Source organism: Plectrocnemia conspersa, unplaced genomic scaffold (assembly GCF_051122295.1).
Source record: "Plectrocnemia conspersa isolate PC_06_02 unplaced genomic scaffold, ASM5112229v1 ptg000014l, whole genome shotgun sequence".
Classification (NCBI taxonomy): Eukaryota; Metazoa; Arthropoda; class Insecta; order Trichoptera; family Polycentropodidae; genus Plectrocnemia; species Plectrocnemia conspersa.
In genome coordinates, this window is record NW_028277178.1 from 31,646,064 (window position 1) to 31,661,485 (window position 15,422).

Sequence of the window (15,422 nt, forward strand, 5' to 3'; positions counted from 1 at the left end):
AAATCTAATATATATGACCTAGCTTAATTTAAATCAATCATCGCGATATTAGAAAAATCTGTGAAAACCTACACTGTAATGTTCTATCAGAATTAATAAGTTATGCATCATATTATATTATTTTTATTATTAAAAAAAATATGGGAAATATTTTTTTCATTTAAATAATGTATTAAAAACTTGGTAGCTAATATATTTATTATCAATCATTGTTCACATATTTAATTTATAATCAACATATAATACGTATACATGTGTACATTTTGGTGTATAATATAAATATATTATCAATTAATTTACACATATAATCACCGTCCGAGGCTATTAACTCGGCCGTTAATAATAACGTTAGTTTTCGACACGATTGTCCACGCGGCCGGCGAAAAGAGTATATAAAAAATAAGAGAGACGAACAGAAAACAACTAAACGTATTAGTCCAGAAGTACGGCCCATAATCTAAAAATGATAGTAATTAACCGAATGTAATTATGGCCTTTGAAAATTATTCCCAGCTCAAATTGCGAGCGCGCCCCAGTGTGGCCCAATATCGATCGAAAGTCACGTACCTGTTTTATTGGCCAACTTATTATAAGCGCTTTGTGATGTATCTCTCTATACGTAGGTACACAATGTAATATATAATTTTCAGTATTATATTTATATCATCGAATTACTACACGCGATGTATTTTTGTGTAAAATCATGATTCGGTCATTATTGCGGAGGAATCGAAAGGCGCCGATCGACGATTGAAAGGTCGAAAGATCACTATATTAGTGAAAATATTATTTTATATAAATATTATTTTCGACGCTAATTTCTTGATCGATTAAAAAACGTGCTCCAGAAGATGCTATTACAAAGATTATGATCGAATGCACGACGTGTGGATTCGGAGGTGTTTTTATAACGTTCGTAGTGGATAAAAAATGAATCTATGAACATTAATTAAGACATCTTTCAAGACACGACACATATCCATTATCATACCTACTTTTTAAATTTAAGAATATAAATTGATTCTAAATTTAAATAAAATAAATTGAATTAAATCAATATAGTGCATATATATTATATGTATATTCTTTTACTTTTGTGTGCTAGCCAGTAAATGAAACAAACTAATATTATATTATTAATTTAACTAAAAAATATTAATTAATAAATAAATATTTAAATAAATATATTTATATAAATATTTTGCTTTTGATAAATAATTTTAAAATTTAATTATATATTAAGAATAAATTATATTTTTTTTTGTGTTTTTAAGTTTAATTAGTTATGATTAGGGATTCCAATCCCGGGCCAAAATTTTGATCCCGGGATTTCGGTATTGCAATTAGTCGATCCCGGGATCCCGGGACCAGTCCCGGGATAATTTTCATGTTATTTTATCGATAAAAATAATTTAAAATGAATAATACAATATTTTTTACATCTGTTTTTTATAACGTACAATGTATAAAGTACGTATAATTTTAGTGTTGGACTTAAAATAGAAAATAATATAATACAAATAAAAAAGGGAAGGTCTTGTTTATTTATTTGAGAAGATAAAAAATGAACTTTTGACAATGTATGTACATATGTACATTCATAGACACAATTAATGGAAAACATTATTTTGGAAAAAACTCACGAAGTAACATCAAAGCATCAAGCGTTTCATCATTTAGCCTTGATCTGATTTTGGTTCCTAAGCAGCCTGCAGCTGAAAAAGCACGTTCAGACTCGCAGCCTCAAAGATTCACAGATGACACGTGCAACTCGCGCAAGTTTGTATACGAAATGTAACGATTTTGTCAATAATAATTCGATTGTGCTTGATAAATCAATCAATCCAAAAAATTCGGGATTATGTTTTATAATCCCGGGACTCATCGGGTACTGAAAATCGTTCGGGATCCGGGATCCCGGGATTGGAATCCCTAGTTATGATCTAAAGAAGTTGGCACAAAGCCTCAAAAATTCATAGACTTTTCATCGGGCCACGTTCGCATTTCTTGGTTTTAAATGTACGAGAATGGGCTTTCCTTTGAGAGAAAATTTGTATTATAATCAACAAGTTTCCATTCAATAAAAGCATAGTTATTGAATCGAATTCACCTACTAGTTTGACGTTAAACTTACTTTTTTAATAATATATTAATTACATTGGGGTTGTAAAAACATTCTATTAATATTTAAAACTTCAATATATATTTAATTACCTATTTAAATATATATTGATAATTATTTTTAATACATTAAAAAGTGATTGCACTGAAAATTTATGATATATTTTTAATGGTATAGTGATTATGCAAACGAAAATAGCGCACAGCAAAAGTTCTTATCATTGATGATCAATATACACATATATGTATATTTAAAAATACGACAATATATATAAAAAATAATATCTCTATATATCACAGATGTCAATATACTTTAATATTTAAATATTAGGTATTAAAAATATTTTACAAATATATTAGTAATTTTCAAAAATGGAGAAGAATATAAAATAGTTGGAATTAAAAGTAAAATATATTTGATAATTAATCATCTTTATTCAGAATTTTGGTGTGCGCAATTTTTGTTTGTTTGTTTGTTAAAAACATTTTTTTACTCTCCTAATATCAGAGCGCTAAGGGTTAAATTTTTTTAGCTCCCCCAATAGTAGAGCGACTCGATGATATTTTAATGGTAACCATATATTTGGCTCTCTGCACTTCGTCTCTCTTTTATGTACACTTTAGTTAACTACTCTTATATTCTTTGTTCTGTGGTTACCATACAGTTGTTTTCGCCACTGTTTTTAAGCGTTGATCTCCTAATTTTAGGTTTTTAATGCTTAAATTTTTTAAAAAATAATATTAGGATAAACAATTATTAAGTATTTAATTTGATTAGATAAAAAAATACTATTTGCGGGAGGGACAACTTAGTTTTTATTTGGGGTGCTAAATAATACTATTTTATTGTTTTTACGGCTACCTATAAACAAGATTTTCACATTATAACATTTTTTATTACAAATATTAAATTATTTGAATTCGACATTCGTATTTTTTGTTAATAATAATTTTCATTAACTAAATATAGGTAAGCAAAGAAATGTCCTAATAAAAAAACTACATAATTATTTTTAAAAAGGATGGTGTATCTAATTTGTTAGACACCAAAAATTAACCAACTATTTTCTATCCTATTATTTGTTTGTAAATATTTCAGTGTTAAAAATTTGGAACATAGTTGTTTTTCCTATTAATTTTCCCCTAAGGTTTATTTTTACATGAATGTTTAATATAATATTGTGATAAACATACTTTTAATTTTAATAAAAACATACATACATACATATCATACATCATAAATTAGGGTTATTTAATATTTGTGTCTGATTGTAATCAAATTTAAACCGAGAAAAAAATTGCATATAAATATGTCAGATGTTGACAAAAAATAATATAAACGACTATTAAACCTTTAAGTAGTGAGTTAATTTATAAACATTTATTTATTTGTTAGTATATGTCTGGGAATGTTGTTTTTTCTTTATTATAATTTTATATTGCATTAATAGTAAATTATTGAAAACAAATCAGTTATTTTCATTGTTTTATTGCTTTGATTTGTTTTACTACTTTTGTATTATTATTTTATATTAATAAATTTTAATAATTTATTTTACATATATTTTTAAATAATATTTGGTTTTGTGAATTTTGTTTTATGTAAATTCAGAAGCTTTCTATATTTTTTTATATAATTAATAAAAAATATTTTTCGTTATTTATTTCGCTCAAAAAGTATTATATAAATATAGTCTTTTTTATTTATTATTTCTTCAGTTATATATATATAACTATCTGGGGTATATCAAAACAGTGAAAAATCGACCACCGTACATGTACGGCGATACTTTTCAAATTAATATGCTAACTAAAAGTTACTTCAGCAGTAGATTTAATTTATTTTTTCAATAACAAATAAGCTCATTCATGAAAAAAAATACTGACTAGCTTATATGCAATCTTTTTTTGAAAAATACTTTTGCAAAATAATTTTAATAATAGAATCGATTAAATTTAAAAAAAATTGAAACAATAAAATACATTAAAACTAACAAAAAAAATCAATGTGTTTTGTAAATTAAAATTAAAAAATATATTATTTGATTTTTATTTAAATTATATCTGGAATTATTTGTCTTACTTATCTCATTATTTTTTTCCCTTTTACCTGTTTTAAGGGTGTTGGCTCATACGACTTTCTTCTCTACATTACTTAAATGAATTCTTCCATATATTCATCTCAAAATCACTCACGTTTTAAAATCGGTGCCAAATGAAAATCGAAAGTTTTCCACGATCCAAATTAGCATATCCTTTGCAACCTGTCGGCTGACCTTTGGCTGATTTTCGGGCTGAAAACTATACCGTTTTCGAATCGATTACACCCGGACCCATTGGGCACGAAGCGTTCAGGGGTAGGCAAAAATCGTGATCACCCGGTATTAAAGTAATATGTAACAGGAAATGTACGGCATTTCGAAAATCTTGAGCGTTTCTCACGAGCCGTCGAATTTGAATACGCCGGCGTGGTGGCCGCACGTATAGGGTACTCGGCTAACCGTTAATTACAGATTCGTTCCATATTGTGCGCAATGAAAAGCTGGTACCCCTCCTGAAGGGTCAAAGTTTACCTTTCGGAGCACGGAGACGCTCACGGGATATTTCGCTATGCAATGCTCATATCACACGGTCAGGAGTGGTCAACAGTCTGAGGTAGAATCTCTATGGAAGGCTCTTAAATCATAAACCAATAATTTTCAGTACTATACAATACATGTTTTCAGTGCCACAATTTCATATACATAGGTTAGATCTACTTAAACAGTCAATGGATACTAAATTAAATTAAAAACTATTTGTTAATAAAACCTGTAACTTATATTAAATTTAACTATTGGAAATTTGACTGTTCCAGATTGAGCGGTCGAAGTGAATGGTCAAGTTGACTTTTTTTCGACATTTTGATGTAGATCCCTTAATCGCTTTATAAGCTTTATGTAAATCCTTTTAAATGTTAGAGAAACTTCATATATAATATTAATTTAAAATATTTAAAAATCCCAAAAAATAAAGATTTTATATTTATGTAAAAAAATTATATTGACTATAAAGCTGCGTTGAAATGTCATAAACATCCATATTACTCTAATTAATTATTTTCGTTTTTTTTCGTTGTAGAACTTGCACGTTTTACAAGCACAATAATAATTATCGACCATCAAAGGCCAAGAATAGCCAATCCCTGAACCGAAGGACCTAACCATTCGCACTGCCACGTATAGATCTTTTGATTAAAAGATTTTAATGCGCTTGTAAAAGATATTGCACGGCATTTTATAATTCGCTTTTGAGGGAGACGAATGGCATCATGCCCTATTTGATTTTATGACCGCGCTTTAAATACCTTTACGTTCGTTTCCACCGATAACCATCAACTTAACCGTGATCCGTTCTTATTTGACCGCAGAACCGTCTGCGAAATCAGCAATTTATGTACTTAAAAGGAATTTAGAAGCTTTGGCAAACAATGTGTCTAAATTACCCGTGGAATTATATTATCGGTTCGTTAACGTTTAACAACTTGTTTATATCGATCGTAAAATATTCAATAAAAAGCAATACGCGGCAGCAGCATATAAAATAAACCGGATGTATTATTGTACTGAGCAATTATCTGTACAATTAATATTATGTTTTTGCTACTTGAAACTAAATTAAGCAAGCATATATTTGCATAAGTTCAATTGCGAAAATTTAACTCGATTTTCATCATAATTAACTCATGTGACATGCGACTTCGTAACTAATTTTGATTGCTATGTATCGAAGCGTACGTACATTTTTTTCTTATTTAAGAAGAATAAAAAACACAACAATGGCCACTTAAAAATAATGCTAGAGAAGTAATTGTTTGTTAAATACAAGTTCGTATTGAATATGACAGGGTCGCGAACTCTCCCCATATAAAACGATTTTCCCTTTTCGTACGATTGTTAACACGCGACGCGATCGAGAAACAAATCGTTACGTGTGAAAAATCGTTTTTCATGTGTCAGCTACCGTAAACCGAGTATTGTTATCGGTAGCAATAATTTGCTTATTTATATGTGGTGTAATTATAAAAAAAAACGCCAATTAGGTTTTTCCAAAAAAAATCAGTCATACTTTGACGGACTTTCAATGCTTACTTATAAAATAAATCTACGGGTATTCCCATTAAATTTTATATTTTTTTTTAGTAATATACCAGAATCTAACTACTAATATTATATTAATGAACTTTTAGAATTGTTTAATATATCAAATTTAACGTTGATTTAAGCTCTATTATATTTTTAGTTTAGCTCTATTTAATTTCGATTTATATATTTTTTAATACTAACCAATATTTAATAACTCATTTAGAAGTATTTTCTGCACTCTAAATAGTAACCATTATTTTTTAAAGTGAAATAAGTATTATAAAAAAAAAATGTCAATATATTGAAATGATATTTTTAGCATACATATTATATTATGCGTAGGTTAAAAATTACCTTTAATTTAAAATGTAGTGTGTAACATACTAAACGTATAATGCATTATTGTCTGCTATATTTAAATTATAATAATTTATATTAAAAAATATTTTTAAGATAATTTAAAAATATTTTTTTTAATTAAATTTTTTAAAAACTTACATTTTCAGTAAAATTTAATATTATATTATCTGGGCTTAAATCCTATATGGACCTTGTGTTTTTTATTTTGTATCGTGTCTGGGAAATTGGAATTATGATTATTATATAATTATTATTCCAATCAATCATCACAAATTAGGTTTATCTAAATATTATTAATCTCATAGATGAATTTTGTGATGATTGATTAAAATTGAGCTATAGAAAATGTTCGTAATAATAAGCTATTTAGCTTATGGAGAATATATTATATGTATTAAATTATTTTTAATATATTCTAAAAACGTTTCTGTTTCACTTAATCCAAAAACGCCTCTCTCCAAATTATAATAATATTACTAACGTTTTAAAATACTAAAAAAATTTGAAAAGTGTTTTAAAGACCATTTAATATAATAAATTAATTAATAGAAAAACAGTTAAGAGACCATAGTCTAAGACAGCTTCGGTTTTTATGCTTATTTTTTGTTATGTTAGTGATTTTACTGTTTTTTACTTTATTAAATAATGAAATATTTGTTTTAATGTATTAAATTCCTCAGTGCTAACATCTAACTTGTCATTGTGTAATTGTAATTTATAAATTTGATTCCGACCCGCCACCAAAAAATGTTTTAATATATTAAATACTATTTAAAGTGTACACAAATTTAGTTAGAAGTTAATTGAAGTTGCTTTTGGAGACTGGTACATTTGTAAATAAGCTCCATAATTATTTTATTGCATCTTGTATTCTATAATGTGTATACAGAGAATACTGTTATAATTAATATTAAATAGTACAGAATATAAAATTTATTTTACTTCATAAAGCACGGTCTCTTACTCGCCTAACTTAAATTAGATTATAATGATTTTTTTATCGCAGTTGAAATGTATTCAAACTTTTAATTATTTTATTGTTATATATTTATTTAGTACCCTGATTTGATTTTTATTTAATATGAGTTTTTTTTATTGGGGATTTTGAAGTCTAGGGTTTTTTAAAAAAAAATCTCTTCCTGTGAATTCCCGGGGTTCGAAACTTTTATTTCCTTTTCAGTAAAATTTCGAATTACTATCTCTAAATATTTGTGAATAAAGAGTCATTTTTTGCTCTCAATTAATTATAATTTTAGTTGTATAATTATAGACACTTTTTATAAATAATAATTCCTAGTTGCCAAACTTCATATAATTTTAATATTAAATAAATTACCACACTTATTCTTTCAAAATAAACTGTTTTATGCCTTAAAGCAAATTTTACAGATTGGCACATTCTAAAATACTTCGCATTGCTTTATTCTGCAAAACTAGTTGTTTGGAATGTTTAATTTATATTATATTATATTTTAATGGCAACCGTTTTTATAAGTTTTTCTAAATTTAATATAATAAAATGGGTTTCCTTCAGATAAGATTTTTTTCTTAAAATTATTTATTTACATAAACTCATTTAAATATTTATTTATGAAAACAATTATTTATTTATATAAATGCATCAAAAGGTTAAACGTATGATTTATTTTTTTAGTAAAGAATTTTTATATTAAATTTTATATATTTATTAACATACACCCAAGAAAAAAAATCAATAAACAATATTTATGTTAACAATGCTTTATATTTTAAAAACTTATCTTCATGATTAGTGCTAATTAGTTTGTTCAGTATAATGTAATTTAATACAATAACATTTACAAAATCAAAGTGCAGATACAATAAGCCACCTCTATCAAAATTTTTAATAAAACTGTAATGTTCTTATAAATTGCTAAATTTAAATTTTTGCTTAAAATTAATAAAATTTTACAAAAATCACAGTTAACATTTAATAATACTACTCTTGTACAATAGCCTGATAAATATGTAAAAACTCGTAAAATCACACTAAAACCTTCTTCAGTATTAACTAAATCAAAGTCTGGTTGATTCTGCGTGAAGTTCATTATCAATTTCTATATTTTCTCAATTAATAGATCTAAATTCTTGAGACGTTAACGTCAATGGCAATAAATTATGGATTCAACTTTAAAAACTTGTTTTATTGTAAATAAATATTGAGGACCTGCCATTGTCATACATTTACTAAAATGGACTTCAAGATTATCTGTTTTTGCCTTCAGGCGTTTTGCGTTGTGAGTTTCATATTTCACATTTAATCCTTACCAAAAATCTAAGCATATGTATAAAAAAAAATTCTAATAATTTTGAATTTTCTTTGGTAGGTCTGATAGGATTTTGAATAGATTTTACTAAATCTATCACATTTGTGCAGTATTTTTACATTTAATATATAAATACCTTATACCTTATAAATTCAGCGATAGATCGGTGGTTACATAAATTATGCCGCTGAGCTAATTAGTATATCATTGTCGTTAAACATTAAACCTAAAAGAAAGAACGTTATTTTTAATATTCAAAAATATTATTCTACAAAATGATCTCCATCGACAGATACAATCAGGCAAGTTTTTAATCCCACATTTGTAAAAACTGACTGCCTGTGAATTAAAATATTCAGAAAAAAGGTATTTAATTTACTAGCACTATTATTTTTTACTATCTTAATTATGTTGTAGAGACTTATATAAATGCTGATCTGATGGTTATAAATCGCGAGAATATGGAAGGTTAGTAACGGTTTTCCATCCGAGAGTATTCATTTTTTCTCGCGTGATTCTCGTAGTATGAGGCAGGCGCGTTGCCTTGTTCTCGTCGCTTAGTGCGTGTGGAACACACGCGCCTTCTCAATATTTTTTAAACTTCTTTGAATACTAGACTATGAATAACCTGTGTTATGTGTTAACCTGAATCGAGAGCTATGCATTGGCTTCAATTTATGCAGCTATGTGGTCATTATCGATGATTTTTGGAAGCAACAATTGAAGGAACTTGGCACAGGAACGGAAAAGATGGAGAAGGCAAAGACGATGATGATTTAATATACTTTAAAATTTAGGTTGAATTGAAATGAAGGTAAATTTTCTGGTGATTATTTTCAAGCATAACCTCATTCTGTTGTAATAAAGTCCGAAATTAGGACATACATTTTTTTTAATGTAAGGCTTATTAGATTAATTTTAAGGTATTTAAGTAACATTAGATATACTTAAGTATATGTATGTAGGTAAATCATCATTCTTCTTAGATAAAAAAAATTCAGCCGAAAACACAAACGGCCCTGATATTAAATTGGGCGAGGCTTCCGCGCTCGGGCATTATCCGGATTACGTCTCGAGGGATTATGTAGATAAAAAATCGGCAAGAAATTGGCGTTGCATGTGGAAGTTACGCAAGAGCATTTGCAAGTGTTCCGCTGCACATTGTAATGTCAATCGGCACAATGGCTGAGCCGGGAGCGAGTCAAGGCAAGGCCGCGCGCCGCTTCCCACGGGCGACTTTTGTTTTCTATTCAAGTTTCATTTTTACTAAATTTTCACTAAAATACACACGGGCTTCTTTTTACTTATTTTTAACGCTCGGTGCGGCTACTCGAGTTACGTGTCGACCGCCGTTAACGCGTGACCTACATCCGATTGCGAAAGGGTCAACAAAAACCAACATGTGACATATTAACTTTGAGAAAACTAGATAAGAAAATCTTATACACACAAATTGGGATTCACAAAAAAAATTCATTCAGAGCAGGTAGTGATGTTAGGGACAGAGATTTACGATTAAAAAACTAAAAACATTGTTTTTTAATCCAAGTTTTATGACCGACTCTAGGAATAATAATAGGCAAACATTTAATTTCAACTTCCTTGAACATTTGCAGTCAAAAAAAAATTGGATATAAAGATCAGTTATTTAAAAATAAATATAAAATTTATTTTTTGGCACAAATTAGTTCGCTAGAGAAATGAAACATAAGCCAATGTTTTCATGTCAATGCTCAATAAATTATACAATAAAATTCTGAATGAGAAAATTTATGTTATGAAAGGTTACTGTTAATTAAATATTTTAAATATTTTAGTCAAAATTATAATATACTCTCATAAACAAATTCAAAATATTTTTTATTTTTTGGCGGACATATAATGATTGTTGGCAATCAGACACAGATTATGCCGCTCCAGTAGTATTTCATTAAAATAATATACAATGAAAGATGTTAAAACATTATGATACGAGAGATCGGCGGACGAAGTCCCGTTGGTCGTCGTCTTCTCGCCGTAGTCACATCAGTGTAACAAAAAAATTTACGACTTAAATTTGTTGAACAATATTTTTAATTTTTATTGCAATCTTAGTGTGGACATTTTATTGTTATTTTATATTTCAGATCGTAAATATCTCCATAATATTATTAGAATAGTTATTTGTGGAAACATTGTACTGCCCTTTTATTTGAAGAGCGTGAAAACGATTATTACGCAAATGCAGTCAGAAGGACATACACATGTTATTTTTCACAATATAACGTTATTGTCAAGCTTTTTGTCCGGCAATTTGTATGATTGCGTGTGAAATCGGCGCGATTTTCCTTTCGACAATATTTTCTTGTTCACTAGAATTATTCCATTGTTGAATAATTTTCCTAGCGTTAGGGCATCGGCTAAAAAAATATTGTCATTAACCTGCGTTGCAATTACGGCCGTGTCATATGGACATTGTTGTGCAAAAGCGATTGTCAACGAAGGGCTAACGTTTTCACCGAGAGACACGCGAACAGTTCACCTTTTATGTCATACAATTAGAAACCTGTACTAAAGTAAACATTATCTATGTATGTAATGTACAAAAACACATTAGTAAATATCGTCTAAATCAATAAATCCATACATTCTCACTAATTGTTTGGAGCAAAGTGTCAAATAATTACGCCCGTGGGCCAAATCTAGCACCGAACGCCTCGGGTGATAATATGATATTCAATAATCTATGGATAATAACTTGCGACCACTTAATAATCAATCATTCGTGACACGTATGGCACACTAATCTCATAATAATGCCCGATCCTAATCTATCAACAATCTATCACGAATACGAGTCGACGAACTCTTCGATTCCAATAATTCATGCAAAAATTTCATTAAAAAAATCATCACTTAACGGCACGCACAATGTTTGACCACTTAACACTTTGACGAGTCGGTCATAACGAGCATGATTTTTGTCCAATTCCCACACAAACGAATTATGTTATTACGCGTGAGCAGTGGCGAAACTTCTAATTTCTCCCCAAATCATTAGTCAAAATTAACTTTCGTCTCAGAAAAAAATCATTTTTTGTTAATATTTTAATTAAATAATGACAACAAATAACTCTATAATTATTTTGTAAATGTATGCTAAGAAGCTTTTGCACAAATATATTATACAATATTATTAATAATTATATTTATAAATGAAAAACGATCTCGATGGAAACGTTTTGACCTACTTTATTCGAAAGTAAATTTATTTTAGATAAGAGTCTTTTAAAAGTGTGTTTCTTTTCGCAAAGATGGGGCAAATCTATAAACGAGATCGCAAAACACAAGCGTGTTTTAAAGCAAAAAGCTGCGTTCATCGCGTGACGTAAACATTAATACTTTAAGTTTGTTATATCCAAAGAATATAAATAAAATATTTATATTCCTCTAGATATCTTAAATTTAAAACTACGGGTTCACGTTTTATTTTATTTTTATTTATTATTTTAAATCTGAATATCTTAACTTCTAATGCATTATTCAAACAAAAAGTATACCACTATTTATTTTATTTATTTTAATAATTTATTTAGCTAACATAGCTAATTTTTTATACACTAAAAACATTAAATCGAAACATAAAAATAATTATGCGGCCACCTAAATAGACGAATTCCATCATTCATATTTTTTTTCTTCTTCATATGTGTCGCCAAAAACATCTTTGTGCGTGGCAAATTCGATGAGAAACTGGAAAACTCGTGCAAGAGGAACGTTCTTAAGCGGCCACGACAAGCAAGAGTAAGGGACGCGATCGCGACTCTCTCTAGCACTCTAAAACTCACAGTCAAAAGTCACCGAGCATTGGCGGATTATTGACACCGCATCTTAGTTGTCAAATTCCAGCTAATTTGGCATCACATATCCTAGAATTTTACTGCCTGGATAAAAATATTGAGCACTTGAAAGCTAAAAATTAATTTATGATTAAACAATATTCTCTCTTTTAAGTAGGGTTTATCCGAAATAATGATTTCAGCAGTACTGTGTGCTTAGTATAATCTACTTTAGGATCAATAAGCTTTAGCTCAATTTTAATTTTATACGAATATTTACAAAGGTTAACAATTGCTAAAATTTTGGAAAATAAGTAATGGTTTTAATTCGGCGGCGATGGCACGATTTTATTGCTTTTGACGTGGATTTTTGCCTTCTAAGAAGTGTTAATTGATTTTTGTGCTCTCATATCGGGCAAAATTCGGTTTATTTTTTAACCATAAAAAGAAGAGGTGAAATTGTGACTTAGTTAACATTAAAATAATTATGAAAAAAAGTTTTACATTCTGAATTCTACTTAATTTTAGCGACATTTGCCAAGCAGATTTTTTTTAATTATACCAAGTATAGTCAATACAATACTCTGATTACTCTGAAAATGTATTACTAGCTAGTATTTCTTACTTTAAGTAAGCATATAATAAAAAATTATTTTACCCCTGAAAGATTCTTTGATTATACAGAGTACATAAGTACACAAGAAATGCATTTAACGTATTTTTGAGTGCTTATGTCACATACTGCCTATTTTTGTGGATGAATGTAAAGATACAATACTAACAAAACTTGTATTTCATTCAAAATTAAGAACAAATTTTAATTTTATTAAACTAAGTTGCTGTTATATGTTAAAAAAACTTTTATTATCAATTAATTGTATCAAGAAAATAAATTTGTAACATTTAATACAGTGACTGGAATTCATGTTTGTTTATTAAAACATTATTATATAAACAAATATATATATATATGATAATCTCTAAGGTAAATAATGCAGGCATAAAACCATATCGTTTGTTTGTAATAATTTTGCGAAGCGAATAAATTTTTTTATATTATTTTTTTATTACAAAAATCTGACATTCATGACTTGACAGGTTCTTTTAATGCGTCAGGATGATCGTTAAAAATTAATATAATAATTTTAAATAAATATTTAGCCCCCCCCCTCTTCCACGGGATCTTGTTCCATGTAAATGAGATGCTCATGTGAGATGTGAGATTTTTAGTTTAAGTTTTTCCGCGAATTTCAATCGTGAGGACCCCATCCATTTTCCTCGAAAGCCTTCAAAATAGTATATAATTTAATATAATTGTAACAGTTTCCAGTTCCCACGGTCCAGTAATGGGACACGGTATTGTTTACCAGCGCCGACAGGTGTAGCGCGCGCCGAAGAAATAAATCATAGCAATTTCAAACGATTTTAATCCTTAAAGTCGTAATACATAAAGAACGCGTTTGCTTCTGATACGTCTGTCCGGACACGGTTGTTTAAGATTATACTACTTGTTACACATATTCGAAAGAATGAACCGCGATTGTTAATGAAACAATTAACTGCTTACGCATTGTTATATAACTAGAGGTCGTTTATTATTCTTAAACGATCATTACCACCGAAACAACGTTCGCACAAAATTACGAAATAAATCAGAATCGACGCACGTCGTTCACGGTTCGTTTGCTTTAATTGTTTTTTTTTTGGTCACTTTAAAAATTTAATTAATATCATTGTTTAAGCTTTTTAACGCTTGTTAAATGAATAGACAATTACACTTTTTTGTATAAATAAATATATAAAAAAAATTTTAACTGAGCTATAAAATTTTATAATGCAGCAGTAAAATTGCATTTTTTTGAAATGAAATTGTATATTATTGTTTTTATAATAATATTAACATAGCTTTACAAATTAGTAGTGAACATGATGCAGATACGCTACATATTTGAGCAAAAAAATCCAATTTATAGAATTAATGAAAACCTAACTTTAGCTCAAACAATCACACAAGTATTTTTTATTTCTATTGTAATTGAGAATAATTGTAAAAAAAATATGAGGCTTAGTATAACTGCATTTAGTTAAAAATAACTTATTACTGCGTCTTCTATTTATCATCCCTCCTCCCATAAATGATCGAAGACTGCAAAATAATTTGCGCCGTGACTCCAATGGGCAAGAGCTTTCCGAAAATAATACAACATACAATTACTGTATGTATGTAGAATACTTCTGACAAAGGTTAAGGGTCCTTTATTTCATTAATTGCTCCATATTTATACTAAATATTAATTTGATACATGTGTATTCATATTAATTATTAATTAATGCGAGACACGTGTAAATAATTATTTACATACAATTTAATTAATTTGTAACATGTGTCTATAAAAATGTATTCATTGTTGCAATACGAATTTATTTTTATTAAAAAAAATATGTTTTTAATTTGTTGTTCCAATATAAATATATTTATTCAAAATAAATTATTTATTTAAATTTAATTAGGTTACCCCAATGCATCACAATAGTCGAAAACAATACATTGTATTATTTTAATACACAAAAAAATATAATTAAAATCATACTATGATAAAATTATATGATACAAACAGGACCAGACCAGCTCCTCGTAGCTGACATAAAACAGAGCAATGTGTAATGCCAGTGTATTAGGAAAATGACATACTGTGTCATTGAAATATGAC